The 25,018-nt window shown below is 43.7% G+C and overlaps 1 long non-coding RNA gene across 1 annotated transcript in view; it reads right to left on the reverse strand.

Annotated features, from left to right (window-relative positions):
- LOC142584232 (uncharacterized) overlaps window positions 1-23,559 on the reverse strand; it is a 49,783-nt gene extending 26,224 nt beyond the window's left edge. Inside the window, exon 1 of the long non-coding RNA XR_012828734.1 lies at window positions 23,512-23,559. This is a non-coding gene — a long non-coding RNA (uncharacterized LOC142584232). The remainder of the gene's footprint in view (window positions 1-23,511) is intronic.
- Between the last annotated feature and the right edge of the window lie 1,459 nt (window positions 23,560-25,018).

Consider the following 25,018-nt stretch of genomic DNA (forward strand, 5'->3'; position numbering starts at 1 on the left):
TTATACTCAAAGCGAATTTTCGCCGTCTTCATATAGGTGTATAATCAAGTATATGCGAGCTATTTGTTCCCTTATTGCAACATTGAGCTAGAGAACCACAGAAGAAGGCACATTCGGAGCCCCATAGTAATCAAGTCCAAGAATTCTGGACATTCGCCTTCAAAACCTCACTGCAATACACAAGTGTAAGTCAAATGCAATTTGCCTAAGTCATTTTTTACAGTATCGGCCAAGGATTAAAAAGTTCGAACTGACTACAAAGCGAGGATAATTCTTTGTATCAAAATATTCATTACCGAACCTTATTGTCGGAATATTGGTGGTGCGTTGAAGTAGTTTTTTGGTCAGGGATGAGCGATGAATTCACATGAGAGGAGCAAATCATTGAGCACCCTCCCTGCTGAGGGCACATTGATCAGAAGCACCAAATTTTTTTCCTTGGAGCTAGTTATTATAGCTGAAGTAAGACCGGTAATAGCAGAGGGAGGGTTATGCGTCTGTTGACATGCGCAGGTTTTTTAGAGGCAGCCGAGGCAGCAATGCGTGGGCCCGTCTTGATCGTGCCTGTGTTTTATTCTCTGCAGGTGTGTTCACGTGTATTTGTAAGCGGGCGCGCGCCTCCGTATTGGCGTTTGTAAGCGCGCGAGTGCGAGTATGCGTGTGTGAGCGTTCGAGGCGTGTGTGCATGCCTGCATTTCCGTGTGCGGGCGCGAGTACGCGCCTGTATTGCACGTATGCGTGCGTTTGCGGTGTAGGCTTAAGAGCGTGTGAATGTGTACGTGTGCCAGTGTGTGTTCCTGTTTCGGCATGCACGCCTGCGAACAAATGTCGGCATGTTTGTGTGCGCATGCATGTCTGTGTGTGTGTGTGTGCATGTAAGGTAGACAGTGAGTTTATGTGTACGTGCGAGGGAGAAAGAGAGTTTGTGTATGAGGGAGCGAGTGTGTGACTGTGTGCGTGCGAAGGAGATAGAATCTGTGTGCATTCGAGCGAGAGAGAGTTTGTGGTGGAGCGATAATGTGTGTTAGTATCTGTGCGCGCGCACGTACGAGTGAGAGTCACTGTGTGTGCGAGGGACAGAGGATCTCGTTCTGTGAGTATGTGTTTCTGTATGCGAGTGGGAAAAAGAGCGTGGGGGCGTGCGAGTGGCTCCATATTTGCATTACATGCACGCGAGTGCGTGCCTGCATTTGCGCGTACGTGCGCGTTTCGTGAGCTTGTGATGCATACATGGGCGCGTGTGAAAGCGTGCATGTGTGAAAGTGTTCGTGTTTGAGCATACATGCGCACGGACAAATGTGTACGTGTTTGTGCGCGTATGGATACCTTTGCGTGCGTATTTTCTGCTGGGTGCCTGCCCGCACGCGAAGCACAGAAGATAAATTCGTCTGCGTGCCTGTGTGTATGCGAGGCAGAGAGTGTGTTGGCGCGAGGGTGAGTGTGTGTACTTGTGCCTTTGCATACGAGGCGTTAGTGTGTGTGTGTGTGTGATTGTTTATAGGTGTAAGCGAACACTTTCCGTCTTACACCTACTCTTGGAAACACGTGTAGAGATCATATAAAGCCATATTTAAATTCATGACTTAAGAACGAATGACACGGCATTTATAGCGTTCTCTCTTTCTGAAACAGTAACAGACCAAAAAGGAAGTGCTGTGGCGTCAGTATTACCGCACTTGACCGGCACGGTCGAGCGAAAAGCTGTTAAGTGGTTCACTTTCATTATCATGCTTCCGTCGGAGGCCGCGCAATGTGTCGCGCACATTAATACCCTAAATATGCACTATAATTGAATGGCGCATCATTTCTGTTACCAAGCAAGCTTTCGGCAGCGCACATCCGTTGCTACATTTCCATTTGAACTTTTATCTGCTTGCATTCGGAAACAGAATGTGCATAAATATGGAGAGTCGTTTGCACTCAATATGCTCATCGAGTGGCACCAATGCTGGCGATATCTCAATGACAACAAGCAGTCAGGTGGATGTGGCCGACGGTATTCTTCTATATCAGTTACGCTTTCAAAAAGCGTTTAATCCGAAGTATTGCTATTAACTTGTAAAGGAGCATTTTTATTAAACACGTGTTCGCTCAGCTACAAAATCTTGGAGAAGGGCTCTAAACCGCTCCTTTGCGTTAGCCACTGGAGATTATTTATTTATTGGTTGCTTCATTCACGTAGCTTCGTGAATTACGCACAGAATTGATCAAGTTCTTCCATATTCGGGGGTTACCATCTGAACACTGGATTGAAAACAAGGTCACCAATATTACGTTGGTCTATTTCTTACAATTTGGGGCCATTAAACAATACCGCCAGTATATTCATGATGCAATATTCTTCTTATGTACCAGGTGCGATTTCTTGGGCAGATATTCTTGGCGGAATTCACGTTCATGAACTCAGAACACATGTGCGCAACTTTGCACCTCTTGCTTTACAATGGGCAATCTTACTTTATGCAAAAATACCGGTACACCAAAAAAAGTGTGCGGGAACATTGTCAGCACTCTCGTATAAATTTCTGAGCATTAGAAGGATGAAGCTTGGTTTCCTGGCGTCATTTGGGATTTACTCGCGTAGTAGACCCATGGGCAAGTTCGCTTATGTTGTCAATTTTCTTAGCTGCCTTATCCTGAGCGATGACGTTGAGTGTAACCCAGGCTGCACGAGACCGGCGCCTGAAACTGGCAAACCTGACGAATCCCAAGGAAGAGTTCTAAACGCACTTGAGACATTGGCCGAGCTGGCACTGTGGAGTTGCGATAATCCTTGTCTTGTGAACGTTCTCTCCGATTTTGTTGCTAGTGAGAAAAGAATGTCGCAAGGCATATCTGGTGTCAAAAATGCTGTGGATACACGTTTGGTGCCTTGGAATTGCATGTGGCTGGTCTCGAAACCTCATGGTCGAAGCACTATCGATCGAGACTCTGATCAGCTTCGTTCTAAGCCGGCTTCCCTAAAGCGCACTGTTGCCGAAATAACTGCCAAATATGACGATCTTGAACGCCGCTCACCGAGAAATAACATAATTCTTCGTGGCATACCAGAAGATAATAACGAGTAGTATGTCCCACTATACTCTAAGGTTGTGAACGATTTCAGTAAGCTTTCGCTTGACTGTCCGCGTATTGAACGCTTCCATAGGTTGGGCAGAATGCGTCCTGGGCGTTCCCGGCCTATGTTCTTTAACATTGCTTGATTTCGGCGATAAGCTAGTGATGCTAAAAAACGCTTATAAGCTCGACCAAACCTGGGCGGCCCAGCACGCCCGCGAGGCGGCGGCGAGGCAAGCCCTCGACGTCCTTTCGTGGGAGGCTTAATTACGTTTTCTTTCTCCCATAACATGAAACAATTAGTTGACAAGAATACGCGGCAGCACTCCATACTTGACTTAGTGTTTATTAGTGACAGTCTTGCTACTTTAGGTTTTAACACTCATATCCTGGAAGAAATCTCGGAACATGGCACAGTTCTCGTACACTATAACTGTCCTATGCCACATGAACGTGTTAGCTATTCCACATTTCACTATTTTAACAAGGCTGAAGATAGGGTCTATCACTCATACTCTGGCAGATAACATTCACCATTATTTGTCCCTCAGTACCGAATGTCCTGTTGACAGACTTGTAGGTTCTTTTGAGTCGTTACTGAAATATTGCATCAAGAACTATGCTCCAATAAAAGCAAATAAGATAAGTAATAAACTTACTTGGATTAACTAGGATATCCTGCACCGGCCATGCCGTTCCGGTAGACTGTGTAAATCAAAGCATTCTGTTCCGGCGCTTCGCGTTCCTTTTGAAAAAGCCAAGGAGGAACTACGTTTTTATACTAGAAATGCTTACGGTTCTGTTTTTCTGTCCAGCGCCCACTACTACCTAAATCAAATCCTCGCAGTTTCTGGAAATCAGTTTTACCTAGTTCAACCACGCAGAACCTCTTTCTAGAATAACGACGCCAATACTAACGACGCCACCGTAGTTATAAATGGTTTTAACTTGCACTTACAATATGTTTTCGCCCTCGATAGCTTTGTAGTTCAAAAGCTTAGTTATGATGGAGAAAATTATAAATTAGGCGATTTCGTAATAAGTTACGATGGTGTCTTATACCTAACCTTGAATCTCAACACAAGTCTGGCCTTTCTATAAAGCAGGTGATGAACAACTTCTATCCAACTACAGGCAGATACCTCCCACATTCCAGTCATGCAAGTTGTTAGAACACATCATTCACAAACACATAATCGAATTTCTCGTCGTCTGGTTTAATGAAAGTGTTCCTTGGTCTGTAGATATCTCGAAACTTCCGTATTGGCTAAGAAGAAATGTTGGTCTGCTTCTTAGGATTTCTAAACACTTGCCTTTTGTTTAAAGGTGTCAATGTATAATGTACTGTTTTTCTCAAAACTGTCATATTGTAATCATGTATGGTGTACGACTGCAGCTTCGGATTACGATAAACTACTACTGCTACAAAAAAGAGCCTTGCATGCTATTAAGGGCTATTACGGTGCAACACAAAAATTATAGACACAACCCTTGTTCGTTGAACATCGCATACTATAAGCTGACCAAGCGTATTACCTACGGCTGTTGCAATACATTTATCGAAACCGTTTCTGCAATGTTTTTGACAGCACAATAATTTTCAAAATTCGTAAGGTAAAACTACGAGTTCCGCAAAAGCGCACGAATTATGGTAGACAAAAGCTAAATTTTCAAGTACCCAACGCGTTCGACAAATTTCTCTTTACTGATAATTTATTTTATCTGAAAATCTGTTCAAGAAAAACACAAAACGACGCTTGATTGAAGGAGAAATTCAAATGTAAATAAAGTATTCTACCGTTTATCTCTAACTCTAACTGTAATCGCATTTTTCGTGTCCTAATTCACCAGCCATGTATGCATAGTATTTGTAGGTGTACAACTTTGAGGGCTTGCGCATTGCCTTGCACATGTTTTACGTTTCATTGTGTATATTGCAGCGTTGTTTTGACATATTTGTCGAACCTTCTGTGTACATTTTCTGGCCCTTCTATTGTTACTGCCAACTGTATGTGCACCGGGGCCACGTCAGGCCTTGCCGCATTTTATTCCGGTCCCCATTTTTCCTTGAAAAGAATAATAATCTGTACTTCACTTAAATTTAGTAACGATGGGGTGCATAGGTAAAGTGCGGCGCAAATAACTTAATTTTTATGGATTTCCGGTTTACATATTCAATATGTTTGGACCATAAGAGACGTTCGGTTGGAATGAAATCAAAGTATTTATAGTGAAACACTCTTTAAGTTGGATGCCATCCAGAGAGTGATTGAACGAGAGGGGGGCTCTATCTATTAGAAAGTGACGTTGCGACTGTTTTACTACAGGTGATGTTCATCTGCCACGTTTTACACTAAGTGCAGAAAGACATAAGGGTTTGCGCAAGACGGTGGTGGTCAACCTTGAAGTTAATAAATTTGTATCATACGCGGTCACATTCACGCGCATCCCCGAGGAACGACTGACGTAAGGTCGAGAGAAGGTGAGTCCACTGAGGTAAAGGGAGCAAATAACGGAGAAAACTGGCTATCCAAGAAAGAAGAGAGGAATTATTGAGTATTATGTTTAATTTTACTAGTACTTTAGAATGAATCACAGAGTCAAAAGCTTTAGAGAAGTGGATGAAGACGGCATCCACTTGGTTACCTATGGCTAGGTTAGAAGCGATATCATGAACAAAATGGACTAATTGCGTTATAGTGCTATAGCCACGACGGAAATCATGGTGTGCAGATGATACAAGATCATCAGAGTTAAGAAATTCGATTATGTGTTTGGGAATAATGTGCTACAACATCTCGCATGATTGGAATGTGAGAGGTATCGGCCTGTAGTTGGATAGAAGTTGTTCATCACCTGCTTTATGCAAATACCGGACTTGTATCGAGATTCAATGTTAGGTTTAAGAAACCATCGTAACTTATTACGAAATCGCCTAATTTATAAATTTCTGCATCACAACTAAGCTTTAGAACTACAATGTTATCGAGGTGAAAACAAAGTGTAAGTGCAAGTTAAAACCATTCGTAACTACAGTGGCGTCGTTAGTATTGGCGTCGTTATTCTAGAAAGAGGTTCTGCATGGTTGAACTAGGTAAAACTGATTTCCAGAAACTGTGAGGATATGATTTAGGTACTAGTGGGCGCTGCACAGAAAAACAAAACCTTAGGCATTTGCGCCGGAATAGAATACTTTGATTTACACAGTCTACCAGCACGGCATGACCGGTGCAGGATATCCTAGTTAATCCAAGGAAGTTAATTACTTATCTCATTTGCTTTTATTGGAGCCTAGTTCTTGATGCAATATTTCAGTAGCGACTCTAACGGACCTACAAGTCTGTCAACAGGACATTCGGTACTGAGGGACAAATAATGGTCAATGTTATCTGCAAGGGTATCAGTGATAGACCTATCGTCAGCCTTGTTAAAATAGTGAAATGTGGAATAGCTGGAATAGCTAACGCGTTCATGTGGGATAGGATAGTTATAGTGTACGAGAACTGTGCCATGTTCCGAGATTTCTGCCAGGATATGAGTGTTAAAACCTAAAGTAGCAAGACTGTCACTAATAAACGCTAAGTCCGGTATCGAGTGCTGCCGTGTAATCTTGTCAACTAATTGTATCAGGTTATGGGACAAAGAAAACGTAATTATTGCTCTACAAATAGAGGCACTAATGGCGGAATATGCGAGGGAAGGAAAACATCTGGAAATCTTGCGCTAGAATCAAAACCTGGACCTCTTACGCGACTATTTGAGGCACCGTCGCAGTTGTAAGGAACGTTATCTATAAATTAATGATCAAAACACTTTTTTTGTAAACAAGCCGTTATTGCGTTTGTCAACAGAAGCGTCCCATAGCTTTTTACGTACTGCGCGTACGCTGGACGAAAAATCTTAGGAAAGTTTCATACCGCAAATCTTGAGCTTATAAGCGTTTTTCAGCATCACTAGCTTATCGCTGACATCAAGCAATGTTAAAAAAGATTGGGCGTGAACGCCCAGGACGCATTCTGCCCAACCTATGGAAGCGTTCAATACGCGGACAGTCAAGCGAAAGATTACTGAAAACGTTCACAGCCTTAGAGTATAATTGAACATACTACTCGTTAATATCTTCTGGTATGCCACGAAGAATTATGTTATTTCTCGGTGAGCGGCGTTCAAGATCGTCATATTTGGCAGTTATTTCGGCAACAGTGCGCTTTAGGCAAGCCGCCTGAGAACGAAGCTGATCAGAGTCTCGATCACCTAGTGCCTTCGACCATGAGGTTTCAAGACCCACACTCAATTCCAAGGCACCAAACCTGTATCCACAGCATTTTTGACTTCAGATATGCCTTGCGACATTCCTTTCTCACAAGCAACAAAATCGGAGAGAAGGTTCACAAGACAAGGATTATCGCAACTCCACGTTGCCAGCTCAGCCAATGTCTCAAGTGCGTTAAGAACCCTTCCTTGGGATTCGTCAGGTTTGCCAGTTTCAGACGCCGGTCTCCTGCGGCCTGGTTTAGACTCAACGTCAACGCTCAGGAGAAGACAACTAAGGAAATTGACGACACAAGCGAAATTGCACATGGGTCCACTGCGCGAGTAAACCCCAACTGACGCCGGGAAACCAAGCTTCATGCTTCCAATGCTCAGAAAGTTATACGAGAGTGCTGACAATGTTCCCGCACACTTTTTTTGGTGTACCGGTATTTTTGCATAAAGTAAGATTGCCCATTGTAAAGCAAGAGGTGCACAGTTGCGCACATGTGTTCTGAGTTCATGAACTTGAATTCCGCCAAGAATACCTGTCGAAGCAAACGCACCTGCAACATGAGAAGAATATTGCACCATGAATATACTGGCGGCAATGTTTAACGGCCCCAAATTGTAAGAAATAGACCAACGTAAATATTGGGGACCTTGTTTTCAATCCAGTGTTCAGATAGTAACCTCCGAATATGGAAGAACTTTATCAGTTGTGTGCGTAATTTACGAAGCTATGTGAATGAAGCAACCAATAAATAAATAATCTCCAGTGGCTAACGCAAAGGAGCAGTTTAGAGCCCTTCTTCAAGATTTTGTACCTGAGCGAACACGTGTTTAATAAAAATGCTCCTTAACAAGCTAATAGTAATACTTCGGATTAAATGCTTTCTGATAGCGTAACTGATATAGAAAAATACCGTCGGCAACATCGACCTGACCGTTTCCTGTCTTTGTGATATCGCCAGCATTGGTGCTACTCGATGAGCATATTGAGTCCACACGACTCTCCATATTTATGCACATTCTGTTTCCGAATGCAAGCAGATAAAAGTTCAAATGGAAATGTAGCAACGGATGTGCGCTGCCGAAAGCTTGCTTGGTAACAGAAATGATGCGCCATTCAATTATAGTGCATATTTAGGGTATTAATGTGCGCGACACATTGCGCGGCCTCCGACGGAAGCATGATAATGAAAGTGAACCACTTAACAGCTTTTCGCTCGACCGTGCCAGTCAAGTGCGGTAATACCGACGCCACAGCACTTCCTTTTTGATATGTTACTGTTTCAGAAAGAGATAACGCTATAAATTCCGTGTCATTCGTTCTTAAGTCATGAATTGAAATATGGCTTTATATGATCTCTACATGTGTTTCCAAGAGTAGGTGTAAGACGGAAAGTGTTCGCTCACACCTATAAACAATCACACACACACACACACTATCCCCTCGTATGCGAAGGCACAAGCACACACACTCACCCTCGCGCCAACACACTCTCTGCCTCGCATACACACAGGCACGCAGACGAATTTATCTTCTCTGCTTCGCGTGCGGGCAGGCACACAGCAGAAAATACGCACGCATAGGTATCCATACGCGCACAAACACGCACACATTTGTCCGTGCGCATGCATGCTGAAACACGAACACTTTCGCACATGTACGGTTTCACACGCGCCCATGTATGCACCACAAGCTCACGAAACGCGCACGTACACGCAAATGCAGGCACGCACTCGCGTGCATGTAATGCAAATATGGAGCCACTCGCACGCGCACACGATCTTTTTCCCACTCGCATACACAAACACATACTCACAGAACGCGATCCTCTGTCCCTCGCACACACAGTGACTCTCACTCGTACGTGCGCGCACACAGATACTAACACACATTATCTGTCGCTCCACCACAAACTCTCTCTCACTTGCATGCAAACAGAGTCTCTCTATCTCCTTTGCACCCACACACAGTCACACACTAGCTCCCTCATACACAAACTCTCTTTCTCCCTCGCACGTACACATAAACTCTCTGTCTACCTTACATGCACACACACACACAGCACACACACACAGACATGCACGCGCACACAAACATGCCGACATTTGTTCGCAGGCGTGCATGCCGAAACAGGTACACACGTTGGCACACGTACACATTCAAACGCTCTTAGCCTACACCCCAAACGCACGCATACGTGCAATACAGGCGCATACTCGCGCCCGCACACGGAAATGCAGGCATGCACACACGCCTCGAACGCTCACACACGCATACTCGCACTCGCGCGCTTACAAACGCAAATACGGAGTCGCAACCCTGCTTACAAATACACGTGCACACACGTGCAGAGAAGAAAACAGAGGCACGTTCAAGACGTGCCCACGCATTGCTGCCTCGGGTGCCTCTAAATAACCTACGTATGTAAACAGATGCATAACCCTCCCTCTGCCATTACCGGTCTTACCCCAGCTGTAATAAATAGCTCTAAGGATCAAATTTGATGCTTCTGATCAATGTGGCCCTCTGCAGGGAGGGTGCTCAACGATTTGCTCCTCTCATGTCAATTCATCGCTCATCCCTGACCAAAAAACCACTTTAACGCACCACCAATATTCCGACTATAAGTTTCATGAATGAATATCTTGATACAAAAAATTGTCCTCGCTTTGTAGTCAGTTCGAACTTTTTAATCCTTGGCCTATACTGTAAAAAATAACTTAGGCGAATTGCAATTGACTTACACTTGTGTATTGCAGTGAGGTTTTGAAGGCGAATGTCCAGAATTCTTGGACTTGATTACTATGGGGCTTCGAAGGTGCCTTCTTCTGTGGTTCTCTAGCTCAATGTTGCAATAAGAGAACAAATAGCGCGCATATACTTGATTATATACCTATATGAAGACGGCGAAAATTCGCTTTGAGTATAACTGCGGTTAGATGAAAATAACAAAATGAAAATCCGTTGTATCATTTGTAAGAATGGAAGACTCATTTGAAATGCGACGAAGCAGGAGACTATGAACTCCATGCGTAGAAGCGCTTAAGAGCGACTACATGAAAGCAAATTAAAAAAGTGACATTCGGCACCAAATAGAAAGTTTGCCTCCAACGATGTCTAGTTTATTCATGTCAGGCCATTTGTTGTTTCATTCATTTTCTTCCGCCACGAAGCAGGCGTCGCCAATGGAATGCAGATCGCCCACACTGTATCACGAAGACTGATGCTTGGCTACTCGACGTTTTCTTCGTCTCGGCCCATTGTCTTTATAATATTGTCAAGGATGAAAGGTGGGATTGCGCCAACTTCGTTTGGGGTCATAATCAGTGCAGCTGCAAAGGAAAAAATTACAAGTGGTGGTTCGCTTGTATGATACAAAAGGGGAGAAGAAATAAAGAGGAAACACTGAAATATTTATATATGCCTGGATATTTAGAGCCATCGTCTTTCAACTGTTACAGTTGAAATTAGAAGAGAGGGTATTCATTCAGTCTCAATTTAAACTCTCCAGTTGTGCGAAGATAGAACATCAACTTGTAAAGACAGCTCCTAGAACATGTCCCCTTGTCAATGGTGTCATGTGCTCCGAAACACAAATGCACGGTGTGACAAATCGTAGTCAATAAAGAACATGAAAGCGGTTTACAAGGAGCAAGGAAAACATATCTTCTTTTAATCTTATGTGATGGCGGTCTCTCTCGCTTGAGGATTGCCCTGTTGCACGATCGCCAATAAGAAGAAATAAAAGCTCTGCGGGGAAGGAACGCTTACAGACACAGTCGCTAATTTTTGCCTGTTCCAACGTAACAACTGAGTTTTATACAAATACGTATAGCAGGGCGCACACTCGTGGACACCAAGCGTGCTCGGCTGCCGATTCCAGTCGCTGTCACCGCAGGCAAGGCGCCTGAGTGAGCGCATGAATGTATAGGCCTGTGTGCGTCAAGGTGATAGTTACTGTTTACAGCCGGCTGTGCGGCAGCTCGTGATATCTTTTCTTTAAGAAAAGATACTTTTCTTTAAGAAAGAACTAACAATGCACCGTTTTGCCAGATAAGCCAGAAAATGAAGCCAGGTGGTGTGGGGCAAAATAAAGCTGCAGAAAGGATACATATTTATAGGAGTTAGCTACAGACCACCTAATGCTGAGACAAACTACATCGAACTTCTTCTGGATTATATGCATCATGACTTGACGAATGGCGAAATGATCATGGCTGGTGATCTTAACCTGCCTGAAATGGAATGGTCGTCAAGAAAGTGCGAGGTGCTGCAAATGACGTCATATTGGATAAGTTGTTCAACTTTGAGCTCAACCAACTGGTACTCGTAGCAACCTGTATCCATGGTAAATTTAGTTCTATTCTAGACGTTGTTCTTCTTAGTGACCATTTCCTGAACGACCAGTCAGGCAGTGAAATCTTAGACGGCATATCCGATCATAGCTTAGTCCTATGCAGACTTTCTCTACCTGGTCTTGTACGAACTACGGCCCTGTAAACAAGTTCTTGCATTCAACAGAGCTGACAACGATGCAATAATCACATATCTCATTCACAAGTTTATCGAATTTTCAGGTCTTTGCTTGGATAAAAACTCATCAATAGATCATATATGGTTGCAATTCAAAGCACAGGTCATGCATTGTACTGAAAATGTTTTCCCACTAGAGCGCAAACTTAAAAGAAATTATAACCCATGGATTCACGTTAAACGTAAAATTAGTTGGCAGAGGAAAGCTAGGAGGTCTGGTCTAGCCGGTAATTACAGCGCACAGATTTCCGTGTTATCTAAAACATTGAAAAAGAAAATAGGCGTTTCCATAGTGCACTATTATAGTAACACTCTATCCTAGTTCATGGAAACATCCCGAGCAAAATTTTGGCATTACGTAAATGGTAAACATAGCGACAGAAAGGCTTCTCCTTCAATAGAAACAAAAGATAAGGCGGATCAATTCAATCGCTACTTCCAGTAGGATTTTTCAACAGATAATGGACTAGTGAAACATACTCCGATTATACCATCTACCAAAATTAATTACTAGAAATCACAGAAATAAAGGACAGTGCTATACTGTGTCTTATATTAAACCTTGATGAAACAAGAGCTGTGACCTAGACGGAAAACCGGACGCTTTTCTCAAATGGTATGCCGAGCCAGTTAGTAAGTTTAAACGCTTAATATTCAGAAACTCTATCCAGGATTCCCAGGTTCCTTCTGAATGGAAAGTCGCGAAAGTAATCACAGTGTATAAATCGGGTGACAAGACGATCCCATCAAACTACACGCCAATTTCCTTGACGTGTACCAGGTGTAAAATACGCGAGCCTATTGTCCACAAATTCATCACAAAGTTTCCGAATACAAGGATCTGCTACACCCCAAGCAGCACGGATTTCGGAGATGCCTATCGACCGTAACGCAAGTCGTCGAGATTGTGCACGACTTGGCCCAATGCATTAACGAATACTCTCAAATTCACATAATTTTTATGGATTTCTCAAAGGCGTTTGATCAGGTTTCCCATGAAAGGCTAGTTTTCCAGCTGGTCCGCAAACTTGGGAATGGGCCAATGACTGGATGGATATCAAGACATTAATCCGGCCGCCAACAATTTGTGCAATGCAATGAGCACGTTTCTGACACGATAAATGCCACATCCGTTGTGCCCCAAGGATCCGTCTTGGTACCGATATTATTTCTATTGTTTATAAATGATCTGGCAGTGAACATTAACGCAAATATTAGGCTATTTGCAGACGACTGCATACTGTATAAAGAGGTTAAAAGCTACAGTGACGAATACCCTGAATGAAGCAGTAAGTTGGTGCTCTAACTGGCAAATGGTGATCAATTCAGACAAAACAGCTGCGATGTCAATTAGAAAAAGAAAAGAAGCTTAGGCTTTCCCTATGGATTTAATAACGTCACGCTCCGAAATGTAAGCCGGTACAAATATCTTGGTGAAATAATAACACTGCCGTTGAGCAGTTAATACGGAAGCTAAAACCTCGAAAGCAATGAAAAAATTGTTTTTCCTTAAGCGGATGCTGCAGCACGCTGACCTTGACACTAACCTTTTAGGGTACACCACATCTGTCCGACCGATGCTCGAATGCGCCAATATAATCTGGTTCCTCTCCACAAGTAGCGGTATCAGCATGCTTAAAAGCGTGCAGCGTAAAGCGAATATAGTTGTTTTTAACCGCTATCGACGCCTTCAATCCTTGACAGAATTGCTACGCCGTGTAGGTATTGGCCTCACTCCAAAGTGGAGCTAAAATTCACCGCCTGAAGTTTTATAGATCCTACTCCACAACTATTTTAAGATAGACCACGCAAGATATGTCGAAACCAAACAAACAAGACACCTGCGTCATACACATGATCTCACGTTCCAAGGAAGGTTTTTGCAATAACAATACATTCTATTATTCTTTTCTCCCGAGATCCACTCGGTAATGGAATATTCTTGACCGTCTTGTATTCGAACAGCAAAGAATTGATGATTTCCTTGAGATGTTACATGACTCAATACGTACTTTTCCGCATGATGTCATTTATTTTTATTCTCCATGTGATTATCTGTTTTTCTATTGCATGCTTGTCAATACTCGTATTCATTCTTACTGTGTTACGTATACTTTTTCTTCTTATTTCTACTTGTTTAGCATTCCTTCCCCTAACAATTACTATTATTACTCCTTCTTCATGTACCTCACTGATGGAATAACCCTGTCAAGGGGTTGCCAGTATCTTGAAATAAATAAATAATATACATAAAATTAAATATCACCACGAACTCATACAAAATGAAGCTTTTGTACAACAAATTTCGCAAACCCTGTCACCATTTCCCTTAGGGGTGGGCATCCACCTCCGTCAAATTGAGATAATCTTACCGAGTGTGGCAGCAACGACCACGAAGAGGCATTTCCCAAAGAAGCCATCCATGTTATCGACTAGAGAGCTGGAGAGAAAAAGAAGTATTGATATCTTCTTAAATATTGTTCTTACGCAAATAACAGACTCATGTCTTATAAGTGCCTTTCTCTACTCCTCTGCTTTCGCATTTGAATTTAGGTTGTAAAATATATGGCAAACTCTATTTATTTCGAAATTGCGAATGGATATTCTTGCTAGCATTGGGAATTTGCAACAGAAAATATAAACTTTTCACGAGGAGTTCTAAATGTTTCGCCAAAAACAATTAAAAACAAGCATGATATGTTTATAATGAGCCGACGCGGTTACAAAATTTAGACTGCATATTTGAAGTATCTTACATGTGTTTATAACACAAGTGATATAATTACAACTGTAAGTTATCTGATGAATAGATTCCAAGAGCTTACCTCAAGTCATTTTGTAAAATACAACATGAGTGTTGGGCATTTAGGCCTAAAAGATAATATGCATTATTCGTGCGTTTTGTGCCCCAGACTTCAAATGTTTGCACCCTCCAACTAGAATCAGGCTAAACAATGCTTTGTTGCCGTTGAACATCTCGTTTGTACAAGGCTAACGCCATTCTATGTTTATTGAAGAGAAAATCAAATTATCCCATGGCAATGTATTCTAAAGACCACCCTATGAACGCGTGCGTATAACACATTCCTATTTCGTTATGGCAATAGAAGAAAAAGCAACGTTTCCCCAAGAAGCCTTACCAATGATAACAGTGAAACATGATGACCTTTTTTTTCCCGAGATTCTTCTCCACGTGATCCTTAGCCTATTCCAAAACTTAACTACGTTTTAAATCTCTCATCCAAGCTTCTTAGATGCAGTTGCCAAATCTAATGTTCAATAGTCTAATCTAATGATACTGCAGGTGCGAAGCGAATACTGTTGTACAAGACAAGTGATTGCGGATATATCTATAACGAAAACATCGTACTCATTTATGGGTAGCTCTTGGTGTATGATGCTAGTTACTCATCTACTCGTAGCACATCTTTCGCCGAGTTATAAAGCTTATAGAGAGGAGACAAGTTTCTGCTGTGTTTTCACGGATGCTGCTTCACTGGCAGCCGTGCCGGGTGCAGGTGAAGCCAGGGAAGTGTGACGTCGTGCGGTTTTGTGCGGCAGCTTGTCCCGCATTTTACGCCCATACTGCGCTTAGTGGCGCACTTGCTTCTGAAATATTGGGGCCGTTATGTAAGGTATGGGGCGTACTTACGCTGGGTTGTGCCACACTGTGTTCCTATCATGGCGTTAACGGGTGCTCTCTCTCCCCCCCCCCCGCCCTCGTTCTTCTGAAGCGGTTGCCCTTGTGACTCGCAGCCTGCAAAGCCCCACGAACCACCGACACCTCCCCATGGGTCGAACTGAGGAATCCGGTTACGCGCCGCACCAACCCTGCTGCAGCGACAAAAAAATAATGTGACGCGGGTGACGTCCGCACATGCCCTGCCTCGTTCCTGCCGACAATGGATCGCCAAAGGGCTTTAAGTGAGAACTGGCCCATTCTAAAGAGAGAGTCGGTAGCAGCCGCCCCGTCAATACGGTGTGCCCGTCGGCACCGCTAACTGTACACTATTACTTGCTGTATCTACAGAAAGTCTATAAAGCTTTTCGTCTCGTGGCCGTATGTTCCGAGGGTCCGCCTCTCTTGCTCGACCTAGAGTAGCGATACCGGTAAGGACATTTAAACTAGTCTGAACCCGTTTTCGATAAATGTTTTTCCCGTAGATAATGTGTTTTCTCAATTTTAAGCGTTTCGAATGCTCGCCACTAACATTATCGAGGTGGTGCGGACGGCACTGTACAATTCAAGTCTACTGAATGCACTGCTATGTCCTGCTCGCATATTGTCTGCCATCAAGCAGATTGATTAGAGGAAGAACAAATGACGCCGGACACCCATGTACTGGAAATGCCGCTGCAGGGTAACGAAGTGCCAGCTTCCGCGACAAGGCAGCTTACTCCCAGGCGTTTCAGTTGATGCCGCCTTGTACGCTGTACATCCTCCTAAAGAAAACGTCAGTGCTTTTAACGCCAGACAACAGCGTCGATCGCTTTTTTCGCAGGCGGATTGTGCATAGATTTTCGCGTCCTATTTCACCAAGGTGTCTTTGCACTCATTCGCGTTGGCACGCCTGCTGCTCATGTTTCTGTTTGACCGAAAAAAATTGTCACCCATCCATCTCGCAAGCTAAGAAAACAAAGTTTGCGCTTGTTGACTGCCAAAATATTCTCGAAAACACGAAACAATGCTACGCGAAGCATTTAAAAATAGAATTTCCTAAACTACTATCCATGCCAAATATAAACTGCAGGAGTTGAGGATGGTACAGAAGTACTTTGGGCTGAATTCTATATCCAGATCGGAAAAAGTTCTGTCTATAGACGAATGTCAGAAAACGGCTGGGGAGATTGGACATCATTGTCGAGGTTTAGAACAAGAATAAGAAACGGTCTTACATTTCAGCAAGGTAAGCAAAAGGCCCCATGGTGAAACAAAAGAACCGCAAGGATGCTAATTTTTTTCATCTACGTTTCTTTATTCCGAAGCTTTAGGTAGCAATTTGAAGGAGCTAGGGTTATATATGTGAAGAAGCAGTCCAAGAGCCTTTAAGGAAGCATGAGTTCATTCCTCCTTTATATGCAATATTTATCACTGTTTGTGCACTCCCTCGCCCAATTTCTGCTCAGCGTTCATGCACGCAAATGCTTTTAATGACTCCACTAGGAATTGAAGCCAATCCCTTATGCTTTCTTCAGCTCACACTGGCGAGCGTATCAATTGCAGCTTCCTGAGTGAAAATATATCCCAAGGAATATTTATTAAGTCCTCTATGTTTTACAACGCGAAACAAGTTTCTCTTTATAAAGGAGACCCTTATAAAAACCACGACAACACTGTCCTTTGGATATCCATCACTATTATGCCGTATACATGTAAGGCATACATTTCTAACCCACGAATGTGCAATACCCTGCACATAGTTATCACTTCTTGATCCTAACGGCAGCGATGACTGTTCAAGCTTGGGAATCTGGAACTATATTTTCGTAGCCTACTCGAGAGTTGTCCCACAAATATGTCCTCCAATGGGGTGGTTCTCTGCAATCCGATGTAGCAAGTTCTCCTAATATGTAATTTGTGCTAAACGTTAGCCTGCACTTGGGAACAGTAGAAATAAATGGTTGCTCTGAATGTCTTAAATGATTCCATTTATAGCTCATGCAAGCCTGTTTTTAACAGTGCCTGAAGCCTGACATTAAAAATGTGGAACACCCACAATATGCGTTAGTTACAGAGTTAGAAATTCACTTAAGAATAAATTGTATGTTAAGACATACATATTTGCCGGATTATAGCTGACTTGCTGCAAAACGAGTGTCTGTCGTTTAAGTCTTGCTTTAACGGATTCTTATTTTGTACTAGAAACACAGGAAATGGTTTCTGTAGAAAAATAATTTGGGGTTTTACCTTAATGGCGAAACATTGGTGGTGTTAGCATGGCTTCACATTCCACATGAACTCATCCGACGGCGTTCTCATAATATATGGGTGCGGTAAGTTGGAGCGAAGTAGTTCCCAGTGCAACCATAATGGATATAGGAAGCAGCATGATAGCGGCTGCCCACGTCTGCGAACGCTGCCGTGATGACAAGCGCTGCCAGCAATGTTCGAGTCTTCACACCGCATTTGTGAAGGAGATGGGACTGACGGGAACCGGTCGGCGCCATTCACCGTCCATTGAAATTCTACAAAACGTTTCATTTACGTTTACTGCACCGTTCGCTCAGACCAGTCCACAGTGGAGCATCACAGCAAATAAAAATTAATTCTGCAGTTTTATGGGCCCAACGAACCTTATATATATGAAGCACAGCGTAGTGTGGAACTCCGAATAAACGTGCTCCCAGTCTGCGCTACAAGGGCGTAACCGCATTTAGCCCTCATTGAAATGCGGCCGCAGTGCCAGGATTTGATAGCCGCCCGTCATTCATTCCAGCGCACCGCCAAAGCAACTACAGCACCAAGGCGGCAAGGAAATCGGGAAGAAAGCAATATAGGGCTGCGTGCTCGCTAATCTCATGCCAGCGCCCAAAAGCACAGCGCTGTGTGGGCTACAACTGATGGAAGTATTGACGGCTTTGTCCACTTCGCTGTTTTATTACGATAACAATTATATGCACACTTCAAGCGAATGTACGCTGGCGTCGCCGGCCTGAGGTTGCGTATAAATCTGAGAATTTGTAGGCTATATGCCTTGCCATGATTTCAGATATGCGCTACCGGTGAGTTATATTGCCACACCATTCTAAACCCACACACCCACACCACACCAGCCTCTAAACGTGGTCATCTTCCTCAAACCACTGGCCTCTTCATCACCGTAAATACGGGTCTGTGGCACTACCCCTGGCTGCAAAAACGCCGGTCCACAGCAGCTAATGGGCGGGATTGGAAGCAGTGCAGTACGCCTTGAGATCACTGATGGGCACGACATCACTGGATGCCACAAAATAGGCTGAGGTCGAACTAAATGGAGCAGTTTCGTAAGTCACTAGCGTTACCTTGCGCAGCAAATAGTAGGGTTCCGTGTATTGCGAAGCGAGCTTCCCTGAAATTGTGGCATGAAGAGAAGGCGACCAGAGGAGCACTAGAGCACCAGACAAAAACTTTTCGCAGGTACGTGCGTGTTGTACAGATGCTACTGAGTGGTCTGCAAGGCCGTCAGTCGAGTACGGGAAAGTTTACGTGCATGGTCAGCGAGGATGATGAAATCGCGTGCATTCTCGTTAGACAAGGTTTCAGCAGAAGGAAGAGCATTGCAGAAGGGGAAGGCCGACTCTAGACCGCACAATAAGTAAAATGGGGAAAATCGGGCGGTGTCGTGCCGGTAAAGAATTGTACGCAAATATAACGTAAGAGGCCAATGTCCCTGTCCCGGTAGTCCTTGGAAGAGTACAGCGACATCATATCGATGAGGCTATGGTTTAACCACTCTGTCAGTCTATTGGTTTAAGGATGGTATGATGTCAGCTTCTGTTAAGTGGAACAGCAGCGAACAATGTCGGTGATAACTTTCGACAAGAAGTTATGGCGATGGTCACTTATCAGCTGTTTCGGGAAGCCATGAAGCAATATAAAGTGACTCAAGAGAAAGTCTGCGACGTCAGGGATGCAACTGGTCGGGCGAACTCACGTGATGGCGTATCGGGTGGCGTAATCGGCCGCAAACACTACCCATTCATTACCAGAAGATGATGTTAGAATGAGAAAGGCTATGAGGAGGTCTGACCCAACAAGAAAGAAGGGTTCCACAAGGGCGGTGATGAGCTGACGATGACCGACTAATAGCACCTGAGGCGTATTCCTGCGCTGGCAAGAATCACAGGCAGCAACATAGTGTCGGACGGCGCGAGCAAGACCGGGCCAACAGAAGCGGCGGCGGACGCTGTCCTATGTCTGAGTTACCCCAATGTTCCCTGCCCTGTGTCAGTCAGGGAGCTAGAAGAGCGCGGTGCGTCGTCGATGTTTGGGAAGGCCAGAACGAGATTAGAAACGGAGGCCAACAATTAGAAAATGCCGTTGGTAGTACTACTGTCGGCGTCGTTAGGCTCGGCGACCGGGTAGCGAGACAGGCAATCAGCGTCCTTATGGAGACGGCGAGAGAGAGAGAAAAATATACAACGGCAGGGGTGTTAACCAGTCAAGTGTCTGGTTGGCTACCCTACGCTGGGGCAAGGGAGAAGGTGAAGACTGAGAAGGGAGAGAGAAGGTGTAGAGATGTGTAAGGACTGTGCTTGAGTTGAAACCACTTGCGCAAACTAGACGTTCCGTGAAAGCACAAAAGTGCCTATACTGCTTTCTGAGCCGATGATCGGTGGGGACGGTGCCCTAGTACTGTCTGTTCACACAGAAAACGATTATCTTATTTTCTCAATGTATGGAACAAAGATATTCTTTGCGCTTGAAATTGAGTACAATGGCACATCAAGTTGTCAATGTTCTCCTCGCCTCGGCAAACATCACAAGCAGGACTGTCAGCCATTCCAATTAGTGCGGAGTAGGCACCCGTGAAGGCAAGTCCAAGCCACAGCCGACACAGCAGAGACGCTTCACGTCGGTGCAGACTGGTCGGAGGTCTGAGCTTCAGTGACGGGTGTAGTCTGTGCGATATTGTGCGCCATGTGTGTGCGGTATACTACTCTTCTAAGGAGATCGTGCGTGCTAGAATACGAATTTGTCTCGTGGCGTTACTAATTGAGGAAAGAATGGAGACGCAGCAGCAGACACCTGATTTCACTCAACATTGATTGCATTCACTCGATTCATCTATGCAACTGCGGCTGTTACCAGGGCTTCCGCGTAATGAGGATCAATGCTGTGCCGCTTACGCTTGGGCGTCGCATTCACGGATGCATATACGTTTTTAATTGGAATGGCTGATAGTGCCGAGTGCAATGCCTGCGGTGTCGAAGAAACTATAGACCACCTACTGTGCTACTGCCCATCATTTAAAAATGAAAGACAAGATCTCTGCACAGCTCTCAACCAGTTAGATAGAAAACCGTTCACCTTGAACAAGATCTTGGGACCATGGCCTCGCATATCGCAGCTACAAAAGGCCACAAAAGCGCTCCTGCGATATTGGAAAGATATAGGATTGAGTCAGCGTCTGTGATCCAGACTGAGTGACTGAACGATAACCCCGGTGGCCTTTCTCTTCTCTCTTTAATCTCTCCGTCCCCGTTTCGCTTTCTACCGTGTAGGGTAGCCAACCGGCCTCAGTCCTGGTTAACCTCCCTACCTTTCATTTATTATTTGCTCTCTCTCTCTCTCTCCTATGATACCGCAATGATCTGGTATCCATTTAAAAGAGATATCATGGTCTTTTTCTCTTAAGTGATGGAACGTGTTCACGATATTTCGCAAGACGAGATTTGTAGGTAAGAAACTATGAATATTCTTAGAGGCGTACCTGCCAGCGACCATGTCTGCCTGTAGGATCTTTCAGTGAGTACAATCATAAAAGCGTGACATGGACCGTGACCGCTGAAAAAATTCGGTCCTATAGGTATGGACGGAATTTAGCAACCGCCCAAACTAGGAGGAGACACCACTGACACTCGTTGATAGAATAGTGAGTCTCAGAGGATGAGAGGAGCCTGCTGCCGCAAGCGATAACAAGGTTGTTGCCGCGGTGCTGTTTTGTGAGTGCTGCGCCTATTCGGTGGCCACTGGCATCAGCACGGATCTTGGTACACTCAGAATCAAAATTGCGGAGAACGTGCGGCATTGCGAGAACGTCGATAAGATGCGATAACGCAGAGGCCTCTTTATCCCTTTGCTTTATTCAAAAGATTGATTAGTGTTAGTCAATGGCCGCAAAATTTTTCACGAACCGCGGAAGTAGGAGCAAAGACCGATGAAGCTGCGCACGTCCTTGATACATTTCTGCAACAGAGACGTGTGTACCAGCCTGCATTTCGGCTGGATCCTGTTGCACTCAATTAACATGAACGAGATGTGCAAAGACAGTAAGCTAGTGACGTCGAAATTGACACTGATGCATTGAGTTCTAGACCGGCTCGACGAGAAACGTTGAGGGCTGCTGAGAGGCGCCTGAGGGGTGTAGAGAATGTTGGGCAGATTACTATAAGGATGTAAAAGTAGCAGATGCACGTAGACCACTCGAAATCGTGAAGAAGCAAGTCCATTATGTGTTTAAATGTGGCCGGAGCGTCACATAAACCGAACAGCATTACTTTGCATTAAAGAAGAACGTCGTGTGCAACAAGGGTAATTTTCTCGCGGTCTAGATCATCCACGGCAATCAGCCAGCAACCGATCCGAAGGTGAATAGATAAAAAATGGTGAGCAACAGGGATCTAGTCAAGGGCGTCGTAAATGCGAGGTAGGGGATACACGTGCTCTTTTGTAGCCCTGTGAAGGTGTCGATAATTCACAGAAAACCGCCATGAGCCATATTTCTTTTTGAGCATTACAACTTGTGACGCCTTTGGGTTACGGAAAGAGGACGACGGTTCAGTAACGTTCTTCGCAAGCGTTGCGCGAACTTATGCGGGAATAACTTGACGCTCCGACGGCGACACTCGATACGAGCGGCGATGAACCGGAGGGGCATTGCCGGTATTTATGCGACGATTAACAGCTGTAGTTTAGGCCAAAGGACGATTTTTCAGTCAAATATATCGTGGTAAAAAAGCAAAACGCGCTAGAGCTCACGTGCGTGCTTGATGCATGTGGCGCACAATCATTTTCCGTAAGTCGGCGTTGGTACAAGTTACAGACTTGGATGGTAGAGGAGAGTCAGCTACATTGCCGCCTACTGCAGTACATGCTACTGGGTGATCCTAAAATGAGCGAAGCTGGGCCTGAGATATCCCGCTTGGTAGCAAATCTGTGGCGACGCCGAAATTGGCCACTGGTAGGCAGACGCTATTGCCCGTAACAAATAAAAATGTTTGTGGTACTGTAATACCATGTGTAAAGAGTACGTCTTGCATGGGAGCCGCGATGCAGTGACCATCGCGCACAGGTAGGGATGACACAAATTGAATGTAGGCCAGTACTGAATGTGGCAACAGAACGAAGTATACAGAACTGAGGCGTCGGTAGTGGTTCTGCGCGATCTAGGACAGGCAGTTCAAGGCGGACCATATTGGCAAAACAGTCTATGAGAGCAGAACACGTGGAGAGGAAGTCCAGGACGAGCAGGTCCGTATAAATATACGCAAAATTGCCGCGAGACTGGCCGATCGAGGCACTTTGGGCGTATTCACGGCCTTCTTAAAAGCTCTGAAAAACACTTTTATATAGCACGCATTTAGTAACAGAAAGTTGTATCGGGAGCATCTCATGTTGCTCGAACATTTTCCTTTTGACACATTTCATATAATTTCAATCACTGAGAATTTGATTCCATTTCATATTAATTGTCTAATTAGAGAAAACGAAAACGTCTCCTCATCTCGATGCGACGGAAAACAACATTACACTGGTTATGTCTAGCTACGTAACAGTTGCGTGTTCCTAAGGTGGAACTCAATTTAATTACCCCGTACCCCAATAATGCTAGAAGGAATAAAATTTATTATTTGTCGGTATACTGAGCTATATGTCATTATTCTTTCGATATACTGAAGGCTGAGCACATCTATGCTTAGTCTTATATCAAACTGTATATCTGTGCTTCTCTCACCTCTGGAATGGATGCAAAGAAGGCAGATGCGACGTAGGCCACGAGAGTCCTGGAGTGAGAAACGTTCTTACCACCGCTTTATATATCCGCTCTCAGACAACCCGTGCTCAATATACTGGACTGAAAAATCAATACGATTCACATTTCTTCCTTGAAAAGTATAGAAAAGTTTAATTTGCTTGATTCCACTTTAAACTTGACGTTTCCATTAAGCTATTTCCATGACCTCTTCAAAATTTCTCGAAACATGTCCATTGCACTCATGAACTGCTTGACAGAAAAATTTATTAAGAACTCTTTTTTTGATACTGGTCTCTCGTATACATAGGCTGATGGAATACTTCGACATCAAGCACTAGACAGCGCTGATACACCTGCTGTCATACCTAATAGCGCGGGAATCGCTTTTTAGCCTCCGTATTTTCGCTTTACCGTTTATTAGTGGCATCTAATTGCTTTTCACGCATATCTATATATATATATATATATATATATATATATATATATATATATATATATATATATATAAGCGTGGAAAAGTGTATATATATATATCTGTATATATATATATATATATATATATATATATATATATATATATATATATATATATATATATATATATATATATATATATATATATATATATATATATATATAGTTTTTAACAAACAAAAATATTTAGATGAGGCGGCATTTACCACCATTGCTTTGTAATAGGGGGCCTATCACAAGTTCACTTTGCGGAAGGCACTTGAGGGACGCCTTGAACTCCTAGCGTAAACGATCACTTCTGAGTTATAAACTTTAACAAACTCAAATAGCTTCCACTAGAAATATTAAACTTGCGACTTGCAAAGTGAAGTTATCAGTAACATATAAAAAAACACAGGCCCACAAGAAATCCGGGAGTGACCAGATGACCGTACCAGTGCTGCTCCCTTCCCCATAGATATAAATTCTTCGCGATTATGCAGCTGTGTTGCAATCCGAAATTTAGACAGGACATAAAGGTCAAGCATTCTTAGCTTTTTCACTACTTTTTTCTAAGGGACCTTATGAAATGGTTTGCAAGTTTTAGAAACGTAAAAATGAGTTTAACCCTTATTGCCGCAAATGAATAAGACAACCAACACAAACGCATTAAGAAACAGGCATTAAGAAACAAGCTGAACAGTTTTAGAAAATGCCTTTCTTTTGCCATGCCACGAGCTTGTTCAAATCAAGCTCTGCTCAAGGGATTCAGTAAGCATTAAGAAATTGATGTACTTTGTTTATTGCATTTAAATGTGAAATAATTTGGCCTCTTTTTGCTAATGACATCACATCGTTCTTTTTGAATACTGCCTTGACTCGTGCGGTTTTTGAGTTGTAGAGGAATGTGGTAAATACGAGCGAAGCACCCACTACGAATACTGCAAACGGTGCAAGATACTTGGCGTATCCCCGCAGAAAGGCACTCAGTCTCTTATGAGAACTAAAATTTGTTTAAGTGCATCAATCATAT

Source organism: Dermacentor variabilis, chromosome 6 (assembly GCF_050947875.1).
Source record: "Dermacentor variabilis isolate Ectoservices chromosome 6, ASM5094787v1, whole genome shotgun sequence".
NCBI classification, from domain to species: domain Eukaryota; kingdom Metazoa; phylum Arthropoda; class Arachnida; order Ixodida; family Ixodidae; genus Dermacentor; species Dermacentor variabilis.